Source organism: Elephas maximus, chromosome 3 (assembly GCF_024166365.1).
Source record: "Elephas maximus indicus isolate mEleMax1 chromosome 3, mEleMax1 primary haplotype, whole genome shotgun sequence".
Lineage (NCBI taxonomy): Eukaryota > Metazoa > Chordata > Mammalia > Proboscidea > Elephantidae > Elephas > Elephas maximus.
This window is the reverse complement of record NC_064821.1, coordinates 3,289,120-3,311,808: the sequence shown is the minus strand read 5'-3', so window position 1 is coordinate 3,311,808 and position 22,689 is coordinate 3,289,120. Positions and strand designations below refer to the sequence as shown.

The 22,689-nt window shown below is 51.8% G+C and overlaps 1 protein-coding gene across 2 annotated transcripts in view; it reads left to right on the top strand.

Annotated features, from left to right (window-relative positions):
* The window catches only part of GNG7 (G protein subunit gamma 7), a 190,018-nt gene that overhangs the window by 143,448 nt on the left and 23,881 nt on the right, over positions 1–22,689 (top strand). The window contains exons 1-2 of one of the 2 annotated variants that reach the window (XM_049876344.1): positions 3,512–3,887; positions 3,996–4,032. The gene's annotated coding sequence lies outside the window, so the exon portion shown is untranslated. Of the gene's footprint in view, positions 1–3,511; positions 3,888–3,995; positions 4,033–22,689 lie in introns of those variants that run through there. The other variant, XM_049876343.1, reaches the window with a different exon arrangement.

The following is a 22,689-nucleotide window of genomic DNA, read 5'->3' as shown; positions in this document are numbered from 1 at the left end:
TGTTTATGGCTGCTTTCATACTGTTGTTGTGTGTCGTGGAGTTGATTCTGACTCATAGCGACCCCATGTGACAGAGGAGAACTGCCCCAGAGAGTTTTCATCGGCTATGATTTTTAGCAGAGCAGATCACTAGGTCTTTCTCCCATGGAGCCGCTGGGTGGATTCGAACCACCGACCTTTGGGTTAGCAGCCCAAAAAGTGCTTAGCCTTTTCGCCACCAGGGCTCCTTTGCTTTCACGCTACAAGGGCAGGATTGAGTAATTGCAACAGAGGCCATTTGGCCTGCAAAACTGAAAGTATTACCTATCTGGCCTTTTACAGAGAATCTGTTTATTATTTGTCACTTACCACACACACACAGCACGGAAAGCTTCTTAAGAGCAGGAATTTGATCCTTTTCCCCCCTTTAACCCTGCCTGCTAGATTCGGTAAACATTCGAATGAGTAAATATGTTACCCCAGTAGCACTGAGTTCATCCATGAACTTCTGGGCCCGGTTTCCTGTAGAATGTGGGCTGGCCCCGTGCCCTAGGTCTTTCCCTTATCTGCCCACTGTTGCTGTTGCTAGCTGCAGACAACTCGGCCTCTGACTCAGGGCAACCTGTGCACAAGGGAACGAAACGCTGCCCAGTCTTTCGCCATCCCCATGTTCCGCTGCTCATCGGGCTTTTGTGATCTATGCGGTTTTCAATGGCTGATTTTCGGAAGTCAATTGCCAGGCCTTTCTTCCTAGTCCATCTTAGCCTGGAAGCTCCGCTGAAACCTGTTCAGCATCACGGCACCAGGCAAGCCTCCACTGACAGAGGTGGTGGGCTGCGCGTGAGGTGCATTGGCTGGGAATCGAGCCTGGGTCTCCTGCATAAGAGACCCCCACCACCACCACAGAGAGTAACCTGGCCCCAGACAACAGTGCCACAGGGAAGAAATCCTGGTTTCCGTCAGCTTTACAACAGTGGGTAAACTGAGGCAGGGCTGGGGTGGGGCCTCTCTCTGCACCTTCATCTACTGTGCTCTTGTCTAAGCCCCTTAGCCTCCCTGGGCCTCAGTTCTCTCAGCCATAAATGAATGCCCTTCCTCCCGGGCCTCTCCTGGAAGAACTTAAAAATAGATCATTTACTTTTTTTTTTTTTTTTTAACTCTGAGAAACACCAGAGAGAAAACCACCCCTCCGGGAAGCTGCCACAGGCAGTAAAAAGAAACCTAAGTGCTTCTGGTTTTCCAGGCTCTTCTGGGGAAGCCAGAGGGTAATCCCCTCCTCCTCCAAGTCAACTGCTATACTGTGTCTCTGATTTCTGCTTCTCGGAAGGAAACTGGGCTCCCAGCAGCATCCCTGCCTGCTCAAACGCCTAGGCTTGCAGACCCCAAGGGTGCCAGCAGGGCTGGACCAGGGTCTCCATCAGAGCCCAGAGGGGCTGCTGACCCCCCACTGCCCTTGGCTTGTGGTCAGAATGGAGAGGTTGCCTCTAACACGGGGTCCTGACTCGTCACAGCTGCACAGAGACAACCCTACAGCTGATTCTTTGATTCTTTTCATGACCAGTAAGCATTCTTTTCGTTCAGTTGAAAGCTCCACTCACTTTTAACATCTAAAACAGAGTTTCTTGACTATGGCACAGCTGACAGGGCCTGCTCGTTCTCTGGGGTGGGGCTTCCTGTGCACTGCAGTGTGTTAAGCAGCGTCCCTGGCCTCCACCCACTCAATGCCAACAACACCTTCCCAGTCATGACAACCACAACTGTCCCCAGACATCGCCCAGTGTCCCCTGGGGACAGAATCACCCCAGGTGAGAACCCCTGGGTTAGGGGCTTCCACTGACCCCCAAGAGACTCTGCATCCCATAATCACCTGAGCTCTTGAAGTCCTAAGATGCAGCATCCAGGGTCTCTCTGGTTTATACCATCTACCTCATGGGGAATTTATTCTGGTGTGTGGAGTGAGGTAGGGATCAAACTTAATGTTTTTCTCCAAATAAATAACTTGTGCTACTGGCATAGAGTAGGTGGAGGTCAGGGATGCTGCTCAACACCCTGCAGCGCACAGGCCCAGACCCCACAACAAACAAGTGCCTAGCTCCAGGTGTCAGCAGTGCTGAGGGGGAGAGGCCCTAGCTTGAGAGGAAGCCGCCTCCAGCCACCTCCTTCCTGCTGACAAGCCTCTGGAACCTGGAGCCTGGCTTCCCGAGCTGGGTCAAGTGTAAGACGTTTCCTTCTGGCCTCAAACCCTACCTGCAGGGCCTGAGGCCCCAAGAATGGCCTGAGTGATGGGGCCTGTGGCCACATGAATGGCTGCAGAGAACGCACCCTGTGTGTAGGTGGGAAAAACACCGTTGGTTTGTGGAAATAGCAAATGTTTGTAAAGGAAAAATGGGCTGGGCCACCTTTGGGACCACGGGACCCATCAGAGCTGAGGGAAACACCTTCCCTCTTGAGCGCTGACTGGGCCTCTGTGAGCTCGGGAAGTCTGACTGGGCTGGGCCAGGCCGGTGCTTTCTGTTACCTCACCAGACAAGCCCACTGTGGAATGAGGCCTGGAGACCTGGGCTACCAGCTTCTCAGAGTGTGGCCTGAAGCTCCGTAGCAGGAGCCGCAGAACCGGCCACTGTGTATGCAGGACCCTCCAGGGACCTATGCACCGAGAGCCCACCTAGTGTGGCCCAGGGCAGAGGGACCCCAAGGCTAACCCAGCGGTCCTCACCCGGGCGAGTCTGCCCCCTGGGGGACACTGGGCAATGTCTGGGGACATTTGGGCATGTTACGACTGGTGAAGGGGGTGCTACTGGTATCAAGTGGGTGGAGGCCAGGGCTGCTGCTCAACACCCTGCAATGCACAGGACACCCCCAACCCAAGGGACCATCCGACCACCATGTCAGCATGTCAGTGGGGGGAGAGAACCTGCCTTAATTATTCAGAAAAAATTTTAATTTGATCCCTAGCTCACACCATACACCAAAAAACCCAAGCCAGTTGCCATTAAGTCATGGCGACCCCACATGTTGCAGAGTGGAACAGTGCTTCGTGGGGTTTTCAGTGGCTGATTTTTCACAAGTAGATTGCCAGGCCTTTCTTCCAAGGTGCCTCTGGGGACCTCATTAACATAAAGAAAACCCCTATTTTCAAATAGGGTCACAGTCACAAGTACAGGGTCCAGGACTTCGACATAACTTTTGGGGAGACACAATTCAATCCATAGCACACGGCTTTGTGGGAGTTAGGAAAGGGGTTGCCTCCTCAGGCTGGTGCAACCAGGTCAGCTGATACAGTGGGAGCAGTCGGGTGTGGGCTGCCATCCAGTGCCCCCATGGGCCCCCAGGTCACCCACAGGTACTGGATGCAAAAAGAGGGGTGCTAGTCCTGGCTCTGCAGAATTCCACATAGAACAGGGTTCCATTTCATGGAAAATGGCGGCCCTCAATTGCCCCAGCCCAGCCCACCCCCAGGGTCCCGATCACAGGGACTTATTTCCTGGTCTGTTGACCTCCCAGCCCTGGGCGGCCAGCATCCGTCCCTCTACTTCCTGTCCCCATATACCTGTCACTTCTTCCATCCGGGGTTAATTAGTTTGCCCCCAAGCAGCCATTCTGCTCCGCTTCTCCTGCCCTGGCACGTGGGCAACCCGAGATGGAAAAACACAAAGTGTATTTCATTCTCCGACTGCATTCCTGAATGTTTTTGTTTTTCTCGTGCTGGGATCGGCTGGTATACTACTGGACTTTCAGCGTGGTAGGGACTGCAGTGGAACAATACAAATTCTAGAAGAAAGCTGGCCCTTTTCTGACAGAAATACAGTCGTCTTCCTGAGTGGATGGGCTGTAAGGTGGTGAAGTTGGTTCTCCCCGAGTTGCTCAGGACGACGCAGTCGTTTCTAATTTGCGTGCTGCGTTCTAGGGTACGGCCACGTATTTCCCTGAGAAAAACTGGGGTAGGTCTCTGACTCCCACGTAAGCGGAAAAATATTTAACCATTCTTTTCTCTCTCTCTCTTCTTTCTCAAACAGGTTTGTAAAGTGGTGCTTCCCAGGAAAACCGAAAAAGGTATGTTGCTGATGTCTGACTTCATGAGCTTGGAATCTCTTGTTTTTTTAGAAAAAGAAACAAGTCCCAGCGTTTTGCGGGCATGACACCCTGGGAGTTTATGTCATTGTGAAAGGAGCTCCGGGCTCTGGGCCAGGAAACCTGAGTTCAAATCCCAGACCCAGGCTCGGGCGGAACCCTTTCAGCTCTCTGTGTTGGAAATAATATTCTCTGCTGCCCAGGAGTGTCTCAGAGATTAAGTGATATGAAAGTCGACATAAAAACACACGATGCCAAACATAGGAGTTGTCAGCCTGTCGAGCTGGCCGCCGACTCACAGTGACCCCATGCACAGTGGACCGAAATGCTGCCCAGTCTTGCCCATCCCATGACTGGTTGTGGATCAGACCGTTGGGATCCACAGGGTTTTCACTGGCTGATTTTTGGGAGCAGATTGCCAGGCCTTTCTTCCTAGTCTGTGTTAGTCCGGAACCTCAGCTGAAACTTGTTCAGTATCACAAGCCTCCACTGACAGACGGCTGGTGGCTGTGCACGGGGTGCCTTGGCTGGGAATCAAAACTGGAGAGTGGTGTTGTTAGGTGCTGTCAAGTCGGCTCTGAATCGTGGTCACCTGGTGTATAACTAAACAAAACGCTGTGGTCCTGCACCGTCGCCCTGGCTGTTGGCATGTTTGAGTCCGTTGCTGTGGCGATTATACCAACCCATCTCATCGAGGGTTTCCCTAGTTTTCCCTGATCCTCTGCTTTACTGAGGTACCTGAGCGGCACAAATGATTTGCACTTGACCATTAACCGAAAGGCTGGAGGTTTGAACTCGCTCAGCAATGCCACAGGAGAAAAGTCCTAGCGATCTGCTTCCGCTAAGGTTACAGCCAAGAAAACCCTGTAGTGCTCAGTTCTACCCTGTAACACACGGCGTTGCCATGAGTCGGCGCTGACTCAACCGATGGTGGCGGATTTGGTTTTCTACTTTACCAAACATGATGTCCTTTTCTAGTGGCTCGTTTTCCTGATGACGTGTTCAAGGTAAGCAAGACGACGTCTCTCCATCCTCAGTTCTAAGGAGCATCCTGGTTGTTTCTTCTAAGACTGGTTAGTTGGTTCTTCCGGCAGTCCACGGTGTATTGAATCAGAAACCATGACTGAGCTGCTGATATTTGTGTTTCTAGGAATTTGTCTGTTTCATGTAGATTGCCTAACCTGTCAGCACACAATTGCTCATAGCGTTCTCTCGTAATCCTTTTCATTTCTGTAAAGTCGGTAGCAGTGGCCCCACTTCCATTTCTGATTTGGGTTATTTGCGTCTTCTCTCTTTTTTTTTTTTCCTCCTCAGCCTAGTTAAAGGTTTGTCAGTTTTGTTAATCTTTTCAAAGACCCGACTTTCGGTTTTGTTGATTTTTTTTTTATTTTGTTTACCTGCACTCTCATCTCTATGGCTTCCTTCCTTCGCTGGCTTTGGGTTTAGTTTGCTTTCTTTTTCTGGTTCCCCAAGTTGTGGAGTTAGTTTGTCGGTCTGAGGGCTTTCTTCTTGTCTAACACAGCCGTTCACAGCTATAAATCCCCCCCTAAGCCCTGCTTTAGCTGCACCTCTTCTGCTTTGGTATCTTGTGTTTTCATTTTCCATCCATCTCTCTATTCCCTGTTTCCCTAGTGATTTCTTCTTTGACCCGTTGGTTGTTTGAGCGTGGGTTGTTTCGTTTTCATGTATTCCATGATCGATTTAGGAAGGAAAGAGGAATCGGGAGGTGTTCTTAGCTGAGGACTTCCAGCAATGATGTTGTTTGAATGGGGTTCTTCTCTCCTGAGAGCATCTCAGGCCCCTTTGTTTGGGTGCTCAGGCAGCACTTCCCTGCAGGGCCAGGGGCTAAGGTGGAGAGAGGGCTGGATTTGGGGTAGGGGGGCTCTGGTTTCCTCTGGACCCCAACTTTGCCTCTTAATAATTTGAGGGCACTAAGAAAAAAAAAAAACTAAAGTAGAGGGTCAGCAAAAAGGGAAAATCCTCAACAAGATGGACTGACACAGCGGCTGCAACAATGGGCTCAAGCATAACAACGATTGTGAGGAAGGCGCAGGACCGGGCAGGGTTTTGCTCTGTGGCACATGGGGTCGCTATGAGCCAGAACCGACTGGACGGCACCGAACAACAACAACGACAAGGAAAAACTGAGTCATCAAGACAAGTAACATTATGAGGCGATATTTTTTAAAAGTCACAACAAGTGCAGAATCGTCCATCCTAGACAAATACCCGCATTTCAAACAAAGACAGGATCCAGCAGGGCTGGGCTAGTTTAAAGGGGAGGCGAGCGGGGCACCGCCTGGGGTGCAGAACTTAAGGGGGCCCCCTAAAACTCGGTCATAATGGTAAAGTCGCATTTTAATGCAAAAAAAAAAAAACAAAGAACTTTTTTATATCAGAATGAATAAAAAAAAAAATCCACAGTAAAGAAAACATGAAAATTTAAAATAAAGAGGAGGGGGGTCGTGGCACCCTAATGCCGGCCCAGTCAGACACTGGCTTTGATTAAAAGTTTGCTATTTTGTTCACTGTAGATTTTTTGGAAACTCTGGCAGCGTAGTGGTTAAGTGCTGCAGCTGCTAACCAAAACGTCAGCAGTTCGAATCCACCAGGCGCTCTTTGGAAACTCTATGGGGCAGTTCTATTCTGTCCTACAGAGTCGCTATGGGTCCGAATCGACTTGATGGGAATGGGTTTGGTTTGTTTTTTGGGTACATTTTTTGCATTCATTTTTTTCTTTTTTAAAGATTGTGTTAAAATATGATTTATTGCCATAGGTGAGATTTTGGAGCCCTCTTAAAGTGTGTACAGTAGGTAAGTGCCTCACTCGCCTGACCCTTAAATCCTCTGCCTGAGGCCATTCCCTTGCCAGCCTTGCCCTCCTCACCCCTAAATTCTGCACCAGGTGAGTGCCTCCTGCAGCCCCCACACCACGTGGTTACCGCTCACCTGACCATGATGCTGACGGTGACAGCAGAGCTCACAGTGATTTAAAATGTGACCTTTTGCCGAGTGGTCATCAGCGCCAGGCTCTGTGCCCGCAGCATCTCATGTAGATCCCCTCACACTCTCCATGGACAGGATGGACCCTTTCACTGACAGGGGCCAGGGCTCAGGTGCCTGGGGACAGACACACAGCCAGCATGTGAGGACCTGAGGGCCAAGCGGGTCTTCAGGACACACGTGCCCAGGCAATGGCGCAGAATCTTCTGGCCCCTCACCCGGGCAGCAGGTGGAGCCGAGCTGCTGGGCCAGCCCGGTGGCGGGCATGTGGCCTTGGACGTGTGGCTGCATGCTGCGAGGATTAGGTCACTGATGTTGCAGCACCTCCCGGCAGGCATGACAGAGCACTCCAGCCGGTGACAGCAGCAGGTGCTAAGCCCCTCTGGCCCTGCTCCCAGGGAGGCAGCCGCCTACGTTTCCCGGCATACCCACCTGGCATTCAGCAAGTGTCTGCTGGGGGCCAGGCAGCTGCAACGCCTCATTGACTTCTCACATGGGTCCTGGGCAGCAGATGTCAGTGCCCCCATTTCATGGGTGGGCAAACTGAGGCTCTGAAGCAGAAAGACTCAGCAGAGCTCTGTGGCTGGTCGGCAGTAGGGCCAGGATCTGGGCTTTGGGGAATACATTTTATGATCCCCATTTTACAGTTTCTGGCTGATGCAAACGGTGAATGCACCTGGCTGCTAACTGAAAGGTTGGAGGTTCAAGTCCACCCAGAGGCACCTCAAAAGAAAGGCCTGGCAATCTGCTTCCAAAAAATCATCCACTGAAAACCCTGTGGAGGGCAGTTGTGACACACGGGGGCCACCGTGAGTCAGAGTCAACAGCACAGCAGCCCGTGGTACTTTCTGGCGGAGAGCTCGAGGCTCAGCAGCAGACTTGCCGTGACCCCGCGGCTGGTCAGCGGTGGGGCCAGAAAGTGAGCGTCCGCTGATCTCTCTGGCTGTGCCCGCCACCTGCCCCTCTGGGCGGGGCCCCTCAGAGCCGTAACAGACAGACAGGCATCCTACTGGTTCTGTTTCTCTAGAGAACCCTGACTAAGACCGTTGTTCCCTGGCTGGAGGCTGGAGGCCACCCCCGATGTGGGCCGCCTCTTTGCTCCCGCCAGCTAGGAGGATCTCTGGAAGCAGGGGCGGAAGTCGGAGGAGCTGGCCTTGCCCCTCTGAGGACCTCCAAGGACATGTGGTCGCCCCGCAGAGTCCTGTGAGGATTCAGGCACCCATGTCTGCACAGGGTTACACAGCTCCTTCCGGCACCTTCTGTCCACTTCCTGTGTACCACTCCCCACCCAAGCTGTTTCTTCCTAAATCCTTGGAGCCTGGGAGCAGGGGAGCCCCCACCCGAGGCGGCCCAGTTCCCCTTTCCAGCGAGAGCCCCGGGGAGCTCAGGGGGGCCCAGGGCCTTGGCAGTGTTTCTGCTTTAGCAAGAAAAGGCGTCATGGAATTTGGACAAGCGAGAAAGGGACTGTCAGCATGAGCAAAACCACATACTCGGTTGCATTGTTAGACATTTCAAGCGGGACATCAAACCTCATCTCCGGCAGCAGCTGCTTCAGCTGAGATGAATTCATTATCACAAGGGGTTTGTGCAAAGTGGGTGCTGCCCCCCTCCGCAGGCTGCGGGTCCCGCCCCCACCTCTGGCTCCTGGCTGGCCTAGATGCTCTGCAGTGGAGACCCCTCCCTCCCTCAGGTCACTGGCGTTTGGTGCACTGTGGATGTCCCTCTCTGGAAAGTTCTAGAAGAGATGCTAAGACTCCAGGCTTGTTTGGCAGTTCCTCAAAAGTTGAACATAGAACTACTATGTTGTTGTTGTTAGGTGTCTTCGAGTCGGTTCTGACTCCTAGTGACCCTACGTACAACAGAACAAAACACTCCAGGTCCTGTGCCAGCCTCACAATTGTTGTTCTGTTTAAGCCCATTTTTGCAGCCACTGTGTCAATCCATCTCGTTGACAGTCTTGCTCTTTTTCACTGACCCTCTACTTTACCAAGCATGATGTCCTTCTCCAGGGACTGGTCCTTCCTGATAACATGTGCAAAGTATGTAAGATGTAATCTTGTCATTCTTGCTTCTAAGGAGCATTCTGCCTATACTTCTTCCAAGACGCACTTGTTTGTTCTTCTGGCAGTTCATGGTATACTCAATATTCTTTACCGACACCATAATTCATATGGCCCAGCAATCCCAATCCTAGGCATACACCGAAAAGAAGTGAAGTCAGGAGTGCAAAGAGAAGCCTGTATACTGGTGTTCACTGCAGCGCTTTTCCTGAGAGCCGAAAGGTGGAAGCAACCGAAAGCCCATCTCGAGATGAGTGGATAAGCACAATGTGGTCCACCCATGCAATGGGATATTAGTCAGTCCTAAGGAGAAAGGAAGTCCTGGTGTGTGCCACAGTGTGAAGGAACATTGAAAACATTATGCTGAGCGAAATAAGTCAGTCACAAAAGGGCAAACACTGTGCGACCTCACTTATTTATTGTTAGGTGCCATCGAGTTGACTGCAATTCACAACAACGCCATATGACGGAGTAGAATTTGGCCGTAATCTTTACGAAAGCAGATTGCTAGGTCTTTGTCCTATGGAGCCCCGGAGTGGGTTCAAACTGCCAACCTTTCAGTAAACAGCCGAGCGCTTAACCATGGTGCCACCAGGGCTCCTTAAAGATGCAGATGTATAGAAACCAAAGATTGGTAGTGGTTACCAGGGTTGGGAGGGAAGGGGAAGGGGGGATTGTTGCTTAGGGGCCATCGAGCTTATGTCAGTGGTGGTGGAATGAATGGGAAAAAGGGTGTTGAGAATGGTTGCACTTGATGACAGGGAACAGAACAGAGAAGCCCTGAGGGAGCAGGAGAGCAGTGGGATGTAGACCTCAAATTCTCGTAAAAAGACCAAACTTAATGGTCTGATTGAGACTAGGAGGACCCTGGAGGTCATGGTCCCCAGACCTTCTGTTGGCCCAAGACAGGAACCATTCCCGAAGCCAACTCTTCAGACAGGGATTAGACTGGACTATGGGATAGGAAATGATGCGGGTGAGGAGTGAGCTTCTTGGATCAAGTAGACACATGAGACTACGTGGGCAGCTCCTGTCTGGAGGGGAGAAGAGAGGGCAGAGGGGGACAGTAGCTGGCTGAATGGACACGGGGAATGCAGGGTGGAGAGGAGGAGTGTGCTTTCTCATTAGGGGGAGAGCAACTAGGAGTGTATAATAGGAGGGTGTGTATAAGGTTTTGTATGAGAGACTGACTCGATTTGTGAACTTTCACTTAAAGCACAATAAAAATTAAAAAAGAATGGCCGCCGTGCCTGAGGCATGTGCTCAACGTAGCTGAATCGCACGAGGAGAAACTGTTGAGACGGCGTTTGTTTTGTTGTGTATATTTCACCACAATTAAAAAAAAAAAGACGCCAAGCTCAGCATCCCAGTTGAAACGCGAGCCCTTCCACAGTCGAGTCTGCAGATGAGAACGTGGACCGGTGACACTGGATCACAGCCCGGCAGAGCCCTCCCTGCCCCTCTGCTTCCTCCTCCGACTCGGCCCCATGGCTGCCACGTACCAGAGCTTACATCCTGTACTGAAAGGTCCTGGGAAGACTTCCTTCTTTGCCCCTTTGGCATGTTTGAGAGTCGAGCTTCGAGCCAGACCGTTGGCCAGGTAGGCGTTCAGGGCAGATGTTTGACACCGTGCCGGGCAGCTTGACATTGGACCCCAAGCCCTCGTGTCTGCACCTGGCAACACCCACAGGTCCATGAATCTCGACCTGCCTTTGACACTAAGGATTCACCACATCTGCTGGAAGCAGGTTCCAGAAGCTGCTACGGCGGCCTCGGCCTGCCCAGGCTTCTCACCTGGCCCAGGTGGGACCGACACAAAGTGACATTTCACAAGAACACTCCTAGGCTAGGACATTCTTTAAACCAGGGTCTCTCCCCTTGGCACCGCTGACACAGGGGGCAGATCCTTCTCTGGCGGGGGCCATCCTGTGCACTGTACGGTGCTGAGCAGCATCCCTGGCCTCCACCTGCTAGATGCCAGTAGCACCCGCTCCAATCATGACAATCAAAAATGGCCCTGGAGAAAGGGTCAACTGGTTATTCCTGGCTCTGAAGCTGCAGGAAGAGGCCACAGGCTGAGGAACACAAGGCCTCTAGAAGCTGAAAAAGGCAGGAGACATTCTCCCTGGGGCCTCCGGAAGGAACCAGCCCTGCCCACGCCTTGATTTTAGCCCAGTGAGACCTGTGTCAGACTTTTTACCTCCACAACTGTGAAATAATGTATTTTTGTCATTTTTTTAAAAAATTGTGATGAAATTTTGGGGACTGGTGTCTGGGGTATTAAACGCTAGCGACCAGCCATCTAAGATGCATCAATTGGTCCCAACCCACTTGGAGCAAAGGAGAATGAAGAACACCAAAGACACAAGGACAATATGAGCCCAAGAGACAGAAGAGGCCACATAAACCGGAGACTCCATCAGCCTGAGACCAGAAGAACTGGATGGTGTCGGCTACCACCAATGACTGCCCTGACGGGGAATATAACAGAGAGTCCCTGACTGAGCAGGAGAAAAGTGGGGTGCAGAGCTCAAATTCACATAAAAGACCAGACTCAGTGGTCTCAGACTGGAGGAAGCCCTGAAGACATGGCCCCTGGATGCTGTGTTAAGCCAGAACTAAAACCACTCCCAAAACCCACTGTTCAAAGATTAGACTGGACTATAAAACATAAAATAATACTCGTGAAGGGTGTGCTTCTTAGTTCAAGCAGGTACAGGAGACCAAATGGGCAGCTCCTGTCTGGAGGCAGGATGAGAAGGCATGAAGGTTAGATGAACAGAGGAAACCCAGGGTGGAAAGGGGGAGTGTGCTGTCACATTGTAGGGATTACAACTAGTGTCACATGACAATATGTATATAAATTTTTGTATGAGAAATTAACTTGAGCTATAAACTTTCACCTAAAGCACAATTAAAAAAACAAAAATTGTGGTGAAAATATGCACACCAGAGCATTGGCCAGCACCTTGATGTCATTGTAAGCAACCAAGTTTATAGTAATTTGTCACAGCAGCAGCAAGAAGCTCATATAGTCCCCAAGGAGTGTCCAGTAAGCTATGGACATGCCAAGACATGGTTGGTGGGTCAGGGGCTTCTCAGAAGGGACCCTGCAGACTGTGGGGAGCTTGTCCTCAGAAGGGACCCTGCAGGCCGTGGGGAGCTTGTCCTCAGAAGGGACCCTGCAGGCCGTGGGGAGTTTGTCCTCAGAAGGGACCCTGCAGGCTGTGGGGAGTTTGTCCTCAGAAGGGACCCTGCAGGCTGTGGGGAGTTTGTCTAGGCCCAGGTGGGAAGGCCTGGCTCCAGTCCTCTCCTCTCTCCCCAGCCCTGCGGCCAGAGCAGCACCCTTACAAAGCCTGTCCTTTGCTCAGGCACGGGGCCAGAGTAACCTCACTTCCCTGGTGCTGGGAAGCAGAGCAGTGACCTGAGCCTCCTGTGCGGTGGCGTCACCGGTCCGAGAGAGGGGCCTGCTCCGGCCAGTACACTCACATGACTGTACAGTCAGCTCTCCGGGAGAGCGCACGCCACCCCCGCCAGCCCAGGAACAGACAGCAGCCTTTCATGCTGCTCCATAACCGCGGCGACGGACCACAGTCACCCCTCGTCATCCGGCGGTCGCATTGTCCCCACTGAGCACGCTGGCCCTCTCTCTCGGAGCCCCAGGCCAGGCGAACGCCCCCTGCTCTATTTTTGCATCCATGTGGGCACCTTACTCATCACTTTTCTCCGGCCCCGTCTAAATATAGAGCTGGGAGCCCACTCCCCGTTGGCACAAAGGGAGGGGCTGACGGTGACAGTCACAAGATTCTGTTTTCCAGCCGGGAGGGCTGTGCTTTCTCTTTTGAAATGTCTGCACAGCACAGACCTTTCTAGAATGGGATTGACCCGCAGCCCCATCAAAAGGTCACGGAGTCACCAACAGGCAAAGCCGGCACGGAGGCCCCTCACGTGCCAGGATGGCCATAACCCTGGAGGAGCAGCAGAGGGGGTGCACAGGAAGTGGGGAGGCTGCCCAGGGGCACACAGGGAGGCCCCGTGCTGGGAGCAGGGAGGCTGCCTAGGGGTGCACAGGGAAACCCCACGTTAAGGGCAGGGAGGTTGCCCTGGGGCACACAGGGAGACCCCATGCTGGGAGCGGGGAGGCTGCCCAGAGGTGTACAGGGAGGCCCCATGCTGGGAGCGGGGAGGCTGCCTAGGGGCGCACAGGGAAACCCCATGCTGGGAGCGGGGAGGCTGCCTAGGGGCGCACAGGGAAACCCCACGTTAAGGGCAGGGAGGTTGCCCTGGGGCACACAGGGAGACCCCATGCTGGGAGCGGGGAGGCTGCCCAGAGGTGTACAGGGAGGCCCCATGCTGGGAGCGGGGAGGCTGCCTAGGGGCGCACAGGGAAACCCCACGTTAAGGGCAGGGAGGTTGCCCTGGGGCACCCAGGGAGACCCCATGCTGGGAGCGAGGAGGCAGCCTGGTGTGAGGGCTGGGGTGTGGTGATACCTGAGCGTCCGCTCAAGGGGTAAGGTTTGCCCCTGGGAGCCTCTGGCCCAGCATTCGGACGGTGCCTCACAGTGGACTAGCGGCCAGCGCAGAGCTGGTGGCTGTTGGTAGGTTTCTTCTCAGGTCTCCGTCAGGAATACCAGAGCCTGAGGGGGCGTGGTGTGGCTGAGGTCTCTGCTTCCTCACAGTAATATCCACCGTGAGCGCTTTCCCACCACACGCACTGCTGACGCGAGGGCTGGTTCCTTCAGTGGGGTGGGGCATCCTGTGCACTGTAGGGTGTTGAGTAGCATCCCTTGCCTCCCCCCGCCAGTTATGACACTCACAAATGCATCGGCCAGTGTCCCCTGAGGGCAGAGACACCCCAAGTGAGAACCCCTGGGTTAGGGGATTCCACTGACCCCCAGGAGACTCTGTGTCCCATAACCATCTGACCTCCTGACGTCCTGTGATGCTGCTCACATTTAAATCCACACACTGAGTGGGGCGGAGAGAGGACGGAATCACAGGAGCTGGAGGGGGACTCTGGTTTATACCAGTTAACCCACTGGGAGCTTATTAAAACAGTTTGCCCCGGACCACTAACCCACCCAGCAGCACCGCAGAAGAGAAGTTTGGCAACTGCCTCCATAAAGATTAAAAGATTACAGCCAAGAAAACCCTGTGGTGCAGTTGTTCTCTGTAACACACGGGGCCTCCGTGACTTGCCATCGACTCCACGGCAGAGGCTTTTGGTTTTGGTTTACGATGTGAGCAGGGATCAAGCCCAGTTTTTTTCCCGAGTAATGAATGCAGGGTCTCTCCCCCTAGGCACTGCTGACGTGGGGGCTGGATTGTTCTCTGAGGCGGGGCCATCCTGTGCACTGTAGGGTGCTGAGCTGGATGCCAGCACCCAGTACCTCCCAGTTGTCGCAGCCAAGTGATCCAGACGTCACCCAGTGCCTCCTGGGGGCAGACTTCGCCCTGGTTGAGAACTCCTGTCCTAGGGGCTTCCCTTGACTGGCTGTTGTGCAAACGGCCCCGTGACGAGGGTGCCTTGCTCTTGAAGGTACCTTGGAGCTTTCTTTCCCCCCAAGCTACCATTGCATTTTGTTTGGGTTTTGTAATTTTTTCTCTTTCAACAAAACACCCTGTCTCCTCTTCTTTCTGAACACCATGTACCGGAAGCCAACATCCCTCACCGGGGAAAGGAGTTTGCTTTTTGCTCATTCATTGTTTATCCTGAAAAACCTGGCTCTGGGTTTTTTCTTTCTTTTTTTTTTTTTTTTAATGGCAGCAAAGGATGGGGGTCAGATTGCCGGGCCCTGGAAACAAAGAGTTCAGAACATTGAGAAGCTCAGCAGGTTACAAAGCTCCTGCTCCCAGAACGGGGAAGCCAGAGGCAGGCTTTCAGTGTCCTCTCCCAAGACAACGGCGGGCGCGGCTGCCTGCCTCCGCTCCTGTCCCCTCCCAACGTGCTTCCAGAAACCATGAGCTCAGCTGTGCAGCCCAAGGGTGCCGGCTCCTGCGGCCAGCTCCCCCCCCCACCCCACGCCTCTCCAAGGCCACTTTCTGAGGGGCTGACTCTCGCCGGCATGCCGCGCCACCAAGGGCCACCAGCACCGTCTGCTTGGAGGAAGCTGGACAGGAGCAGCGCCTCATTGTGCAACTGTCTGGAAGCCAGCAGGGCTCTCCGAGCCAGAACCCAAGCTGAAATTCATTGATGCCGACTTTCCGAGCCTTGGGGAGACTCGGCCCGGGCTGCAGGAAGCGCCAGGGAACAGCTTGGCCTATCCAAAGAAGCTCACCCGGAATGCTTCTGGTATTCAGGCTATAAAACCGGCCGTAAAGGGAATTAAAAAGTTCTGATGGGGAAAAGAGCAGAAATCATGTGTGTGGTGTTCCCAGTTCAGTGCCTGACACCTAGCGGAAGTAACGACTGTGAGCTGGGTTGTCCCAAGGGGCATGACGCTCACGGAAGGTGCTAGAAGGAAGCTGGCTTATGGAACGTAGATTGTCTTAGGGGGTCAGTGGAATCCCCTATCCCAGGAGTTCCCACCTGAGGTGACTCTGCCCCCAGGGGACACCGGCGATATCTGGGGACATTTGTGGTTGTCACATCGGGGATGAGTGCTGTGGCATCGAGGGGGTAGAGGCCAGGGATGCTGCTCAACACCTCACAGTGCACAGGATAGACCCACCCCAGAGAGCGATTCGGCCCCTGTGTCAGGGGGAGACGCCAATTTAGACTTGAAGCCACAGGACAAAGCTTCAGCCAGCTTGTTGTTGTTGTTAGGTGCCCTTGAGTTGGTTCTGACTCATAGCGACCCTGTGTACAACAGAATGAAACACTGCCCAGTCCTGCGCCATCCTCACAATCATTGTTATACTTGAGCCCACTGTTGCACCACTGTGTTGATCCACCTCGTTGAGGGTCTTCCTCTTTTCCACTGACCCTGTACTCTGCCAAGCATGATGTCCTTCTCCAGGGACTAATCCCTCCTAACAACACGTCCAAAGTATGTAAGATGCAGTCTCGCCATCCTTGCCTCTAAGGAGCATTCTGGCTGCACTTCTTCCAAGACAGATTTGTTCGTTCTTTTGGCAGTCCATGGTATACTCAACATTCTTCACCAACACCACAATCCAAAGGCGTCAACTCTTCTTCGGTCTTCCTTAGTCATTGTCCAGCTTTCACATGCATATGATGCGATTGAAAATACCATGGCTTGGGTCAGGAGCACCTTAGTCTTCAGGGTGACATCTTTGCTCTTCAACACTTTAAAGAGGTCCTTTGCAGCAGATTTGCCCAATGCAATGTGTCTTTTGATTTCTTGACTGCAGCTTCCATGGCTGTTGATTGTGGATCCAAGTAAAATGAAATCCTTGACAACTTCAATCTTTTCTCCGTTTATCATGATGTTGCTCATTGGTCCATTTGTGAGGATTTTTGTTTTCTTTATGTTGAAGTGTAATCCATACTGAAGGCTGTGGTCTTTGATCTTCATTAGTAAGTGCTTCAAGTCCTCTTCACTTTTAGCAAGGGAGGTTGTGTCATCTGCATATCACAGGTTGTTAATGAGTCTTCCTCCAACCCTGATGCCCCGTTCTTCTTCATATAGTCCAGCTTCTCGGATTATTTACTCAGCATACAGATTGAATATGGTGAAAGAATACAACCCTGGCGCACACCCTTCCTGACTTTAAACCAGTCAGTATCCCCTTGTTCTGTCCGAACAACTGCCTCTTGATCTATGTAACGTTCCTCATGAGCACAATTAAGTGTTCTGGAATTCCCATTCTTTGTAGTGTTATCCATAATTTGTTATGATCCACACAGTCAAATGCCTTTGCATAGTCAATAAAACACAGGTAAACATCTTTCTGGTATTCTCTACTTTCAGCCAGGATCCATCTGACATCACCAATGATATCCCTGGTTCCACGTCCTCTTCTGAAACTGGCCAGAATTTCTGGCTGTTCCCTGTCGATATACTGCTGCAAGTGTTTTTGAACGATCTTCACCAAAATTTTGCTTGGGTGTGATGTTAATGATATTGTTCTATAATTTCCACATTTAGTTGGATCATCTTTCTTGGGAATAGGCATAAATATGGATCTTTTCCAGTTGGTTGGCCAGGAAGCTGTCTTCCATATTTTTTGGCATAGACGAGTGAGCACTTCCAGCGCTGCATCTGTTTGTTGAAACATCTCAGTTGATATCCCATCAGTTCCTGGAGCCTTGTTTTTTGCCAATGCCTTCAGTGTAGCTTGGACTTCTCCCCTCAGTACCATCAGTTCCTGATCATAGGCCACCTCTTGAAATGGTTGAACATCGACTAATTCTTTTTGGTGTAATGACTCTGTATTCCTTCCACCTTCTTTTGATGCTTCCTGCATCATTTAATATTTTCCCCATGGAATCCTTCACTATTGCAACTCGAGGCTTGAATTTTTTCTCAGTTCTTTCAGCTTGAGAAACGCCGAGCGTGTTCTTCTCTTCCCTTTTGGTTTTCCATCTCCAGCTCTTTGCACATGTCATTATAATACTTTACTTTGTCTTCTTGAGCCGCCGTTTGAAATCTTCTGTTCAGTTCTTTTGCTTCATCATTTCTTCCTTTTGCTTTAGCTGCTCAACGCTCAAGAGCAAGTTTCAGAGTCTCCTCTGACATACATCTTGGTCTTTTCTGTCTTTTCAGTGACCTCTTGCTTTCTTCATGGATGATGTCCTTGATGTCATTCCACAACTCGTCCAGTCTTCAGTCACTACTGTTCAGTGTGTCAAGTCTATTCTTGAGGTGGTCTCTAAATTCAGGTGGGATATACTCAAGGTCATATTTTGGCTCTCGTGGACTTGCTCTGATTGTCTTCAGTTTCAGCTTGAACTTGCGTAGGAGCAATTGATGGTCTGTTCCATGGTCGGCCCCGGCCTTGTTCTGACTGATGATGTTGAGCTTTTCCATCTTCTCTTTCCACAGATGTAGTCAGTTTGATTTCTGTGTGTTCTATCTGGTAAGGTCCATGTGTATAGTCGCCGTTTATGTTGATAAAAGAAGGTATTTGCAACGAAGAAGTCGTTGGTCTTGCAAAATTCTATCATTCGGTCTCCAGCTTAGCTCTTAGGTAAATTAATCACAGGTTCCGTTTGGTGAGATGGGTGGCCCTTGGGTGATGCAAATGGTTAAGCACTATGCTACGGACAAAAAGGTTGGCAGTTCGAATCCACCCACAGGTGCTTCTGAAGAAGGGTCTGCTGATCCACCTCCAAGGAATTGGCTACTGAAACCCTATGGAACGTAGTTCTGCTCTGACACACTTGGGGTCCCCATGAGTTGGGGTCACTCACAGCAGGTGGGCTGGGCTCGTGTGTGCCCTTAGGTGCTGCCACAGGCCTGAGCTCATTCAGGCCTCACAAAAAGCCTGGGGGGTGTCGGTGCAAACCCCGTTTCACAGATTAGAATACTGAGGATCCGAATGATGACATGCCTCCCCTAGGACAGTGGCCCCCACCACGGAGGATGATCCAGCCCCAAATGTCAGTAGTGCTGAGTTTGAGAAACGCTATGTGTTAATTATTTGGCCAAAGATTGAGTTCATTCTAGCCCACAATATACAGAGTAAATTCCCGATGGTCAGACGGTGTAAGCCCAGTGACTCTCCAGCTCCTGTGACCTCCCTTCTCTCTCCTCCCAACTCAGTGTGGGGATTTAAATGCGGGCAGCGTTCTAGGACGTCAGGAGGTCAGATAATTGTGGGATGCAGAGTGTCCGGGGGGGGTCAGTGGAATCCCCCAACCCAGGGTTCTCACTCAGGGTGATTCTGCCTCCCAGGGGACACTGGGTGATGTTTGGGGACATTTGTGGTTGTAATGACTTGGGAGCCTGGTACTGGCATCAAGCAAGTAGAGACCAAGGATGCTGCTCCACACCAGAGAAGGATCTGGCCCATGTCAGCAGCGTGGGGGGGAACCCTGCTGTGTTTTCGGTCTCATGACTGTAGTTCAGGGTTAGGGCTCAGCCCGGCCGCCTCATCCCAGGCCTGGCAGCAGGCGCTGTTTTGAGAATGACATCTCTCTGAGACGCAGGGAGGCCAGGCAGCAGATTTGTGGGGGAACCTGACCCCTAAATGCAGTGTGTTCCCATGACGGTGCCCCCACCTCCGTGTTGATGAACTTAGGGGTTAGGTTACAGGGTTAGGTTACGGCAGCCCCACCCGGGAGAAGAGACACGGAGCTAAGGCCTTCCTGCGGGACCAGCCGGCTTAGGCACATTGCTGCTGGTGCGGGAAGGTGCCCAATGGACCCTGGGGGCACGGAAGCAGAAACACAGGACCGAGGAGCCTTGGTGGTGCAGTGGTTAAGCACTTGGCTGCTAGCTGAAAGGTCAGTAGTTCGAATTTACCAGCTGCTCTGAGGGAGAAAAGACCTGGCAATCTGCTTCTGTAAAGATTATAGCCTTGGTCAAGGTCATGGAAGCTCCATAGACACATCCAAACTCCCTGAAGGACCAAACTACTGGGCTGAGGGCTGAGGGGACTATGGTCTCTGGGAACATCTAGCTCAATTGGCATAACATAGTTTATAAAGAAAACATTCTCTACTTTGGTGAATAGCGTCTGGGGTCTTAAAAGCCTGTGAGTGGCCATCTAAAATACTCCAGGGGTCTCACCCCTTCAGGAACGAGGGATAATAAAGAAAACCAAAGACACAAGGGAACAATGAGCCCAAAAGACTAATGGACCACATCTAGCACAGCCTGCACCAGACTGGGTCCTGTACAACGAGACGGTGCCCGGCTACCACCACTGACTGCTCTGACAGGGATCACAACAGAGGGTCCCAGACAGCTGGAGAAAAATGTAGAAAAAGAAAGACCAAACCTGCTGACCTGACAGAGACTGGAGAAACCCTGAGAGTACGGCCCCCAACACCCTTTCAGCTCAGTAATGACATTACTCCTGAGGTTCACCCTTCAGCGAAAGATTGAACAGACCCATGGAACAAAACAAGACTAAAGGGGCACACCAGCAGCCCAGGGGCAAGGAGAAGAAGGCAGGAGGGGACAGGAAAGCTGGTAATAGGGAACCCAGCATTGAGAAGGAAGAGTGTCGACATGTTGTGGGGTTGTTAACCAATGTCATAGAACAATGTGTGTATTAACTGTTTGATGAGAAACTAGTTTGTTCTGTAAACCTTCATCTAAAGTACAATAAAAAAAAAATTGTGATTAAAACAGATTACGGCTGTGGAAACCATATGGGGCAGTTGTACACTGAGTTCTATGAGTTGGAATGGACTCAATGGCAACAGGTTTGGGTTTTTGGTGAACTCCTCAGGAAGGTGCCTGGGTGCACAAATGGTTTGCACTCAATTACTAGCCTAGCCGAAAGGTTGGCTGTTCAGACCTACCCAGCAGCCCTGAGGAAGAAAGGCCTGGCTATCTACTTCCACAAAGGATTACAGCCTTGGAAACTCTATGGAGCAGTTCTGCAATTTCCTGTAGGGTCGCCGATAGCATCCAACAGTAATAATCTAACTCTCAGACCTTGGATCCCTGCAAGAGTAAAAACTTTAAAAAAAAAAAAACCATGGGACCCCCCCCCCCCACACTCACTCCCCTTGAGTCCAGCCATACCCTTCTGGCCACTCCTGAGAATGTTCCGGAAGGCCAGTGCTGCAGCCAGCCGAACCCTGGAAGCCGGGCTTCACTGGACACAGAACCACCATTTCCTTTTCACCGGCTCAGACGTCAGCCCTTTTAAATGAGGTGCCAGGGCTCACAAGGGGGGGTCCCTCAGGGGCTCCCAGCCCCTGCTGACAGCTTTGGCGGGAAAGTCAGCCCTTCCCGTTGGCCTCCACTAGCCAGGCACATTTTTCACATTCCTCTCCCTTGATGCACACACGTCAGCCAACTTCCAGAAGCATCCCTGAGTCCACATTCTCTCCCTTCCGGTAAGAAAGCGGTGCGGGCAGCAGCTCGGTTAGCAGTGGCGTAGCCCCAACTATGACAGCAATGCCTGGAATTCCGGGGTTCTCCGGCACTTTTGTGTCTCTGTCCTTGCTTCCTGCCCAGCTGGAAAACACCTGTGTGGGTGGGGGTGGCGCCGCACGCACCCCAGAAAGGAGGGGGTTTGCCCTCGCAGGTCTGGGGAGAAGCCAGCTCCTCCAGGCCCGGCAGCAGCGGGTGTCCCCTGCCTGGCAGGTCTGGGCTTCCACGGTGCCTCATGGAGCGTGGGCCGGGGCGGCTGCAAACCCACTCGGGCCCAGCCTGGCTGCTCCAGGGGTACAGGCCCAGGGTCCCCATGAGGCCCAGAGCCACCCGCGCCTGCCGTCTGCTGCTTGGCTTTGCACCTTTGGGCCCCAAGGTTCAGCCCACCCACCTTCCACCAGGGTCTCACATACCCGTTTGCCACACACCTGTGCTCTGAGAAATGGGACCCGCGGTTGTGTTAAGGGTCTTGGCACCCACTTTTTGTTGTTAGTTGAGGTGGAGTAGATTCCAAGTCACAGCGACCCCACAGGTGTAGAGCAGAACTGCTCCACAGGCGTTTGAAGTCTGACCTTTCAGAAGCAGATCCCCAGGTCTTTCTTCCAAGGCCTCTGGGTGGGTTCAGACTGCCACCCTTTCGGTTAGTAGTCCAGCACTTCACTGTGCCACCCAGGGACAGATCTTATAAAAAATAAAATAACAGAAAATGACAAGCGCTGGCAAGGATGTGGAGAGATCGTGAATCCAAGCAAAATGAAATCTTGGACAACTTCAGTTGTTTCTCCATTTATCACGATGTTGCTTACTGATCCAGTTGTGAGCGTTTTTGTCCTCTTTACATGGAGGTGTAATCCATAAAGAAGGCTATAGTCTGTGGTCTTCATCAGTAAGTGCTTCACGTCCTCTTCACTTTCAGCAAGCAAGGCTGTGTCATCTGCGTATCACAGGTTGTTAATGAGTCTTCCTCCAGTCCTGATGTCTCAGTCTCCTTCGTAGAGTCCAGCTTCTCGGATTATTTGCTCAGCACACAGGTTGAATAGGGATGGTGAAAGGTTACAACCCTGACAGACACCTTTCTGGATTTTAAACCGTGCACTATCCCCTTGCTGTGTTTGAACAACTGCCTCTTGGTCTATGTACAGGTTCCTCGTGAGCACAAGTAATGTACTGAAATTCGATTCTTTTTTTTTTTTAATTGTGCTTTAGACGAAGGTTTACAGAGCAAATTAGTTTCTCAGTAAGCAATTAATACACATACTGTTTTGTGACATTGGTTGCCAACCCCACGATATGTCAACACTCTCCCCTTCGCAATCTTGGATTCCCTGTCACCAGCCTTCCTGTCCCCTCCTGCCTTCTCGTCCTTGCCCCTGGGCTGGTGTGCCCATTTAGTCTCATTTTGTTTTATGGGCCTGTCTAATGTTTGGCTGAAGGGCGAACCTCAGGAGTGACTTTACTACTGTGCTATAAGGGAGTCCGAGGGCCATACTCTCGGGGTTTCTCTGGTCCCTGTCAGACCAGTAGGTCTGGTCTTTTGTTTGTGTGTGTGTGTGTGTATGAGAGTTAGAATTTTGTTCTACATTTTCCTCCAGCTCTGTCTAGGACCCTCTATTGTGATC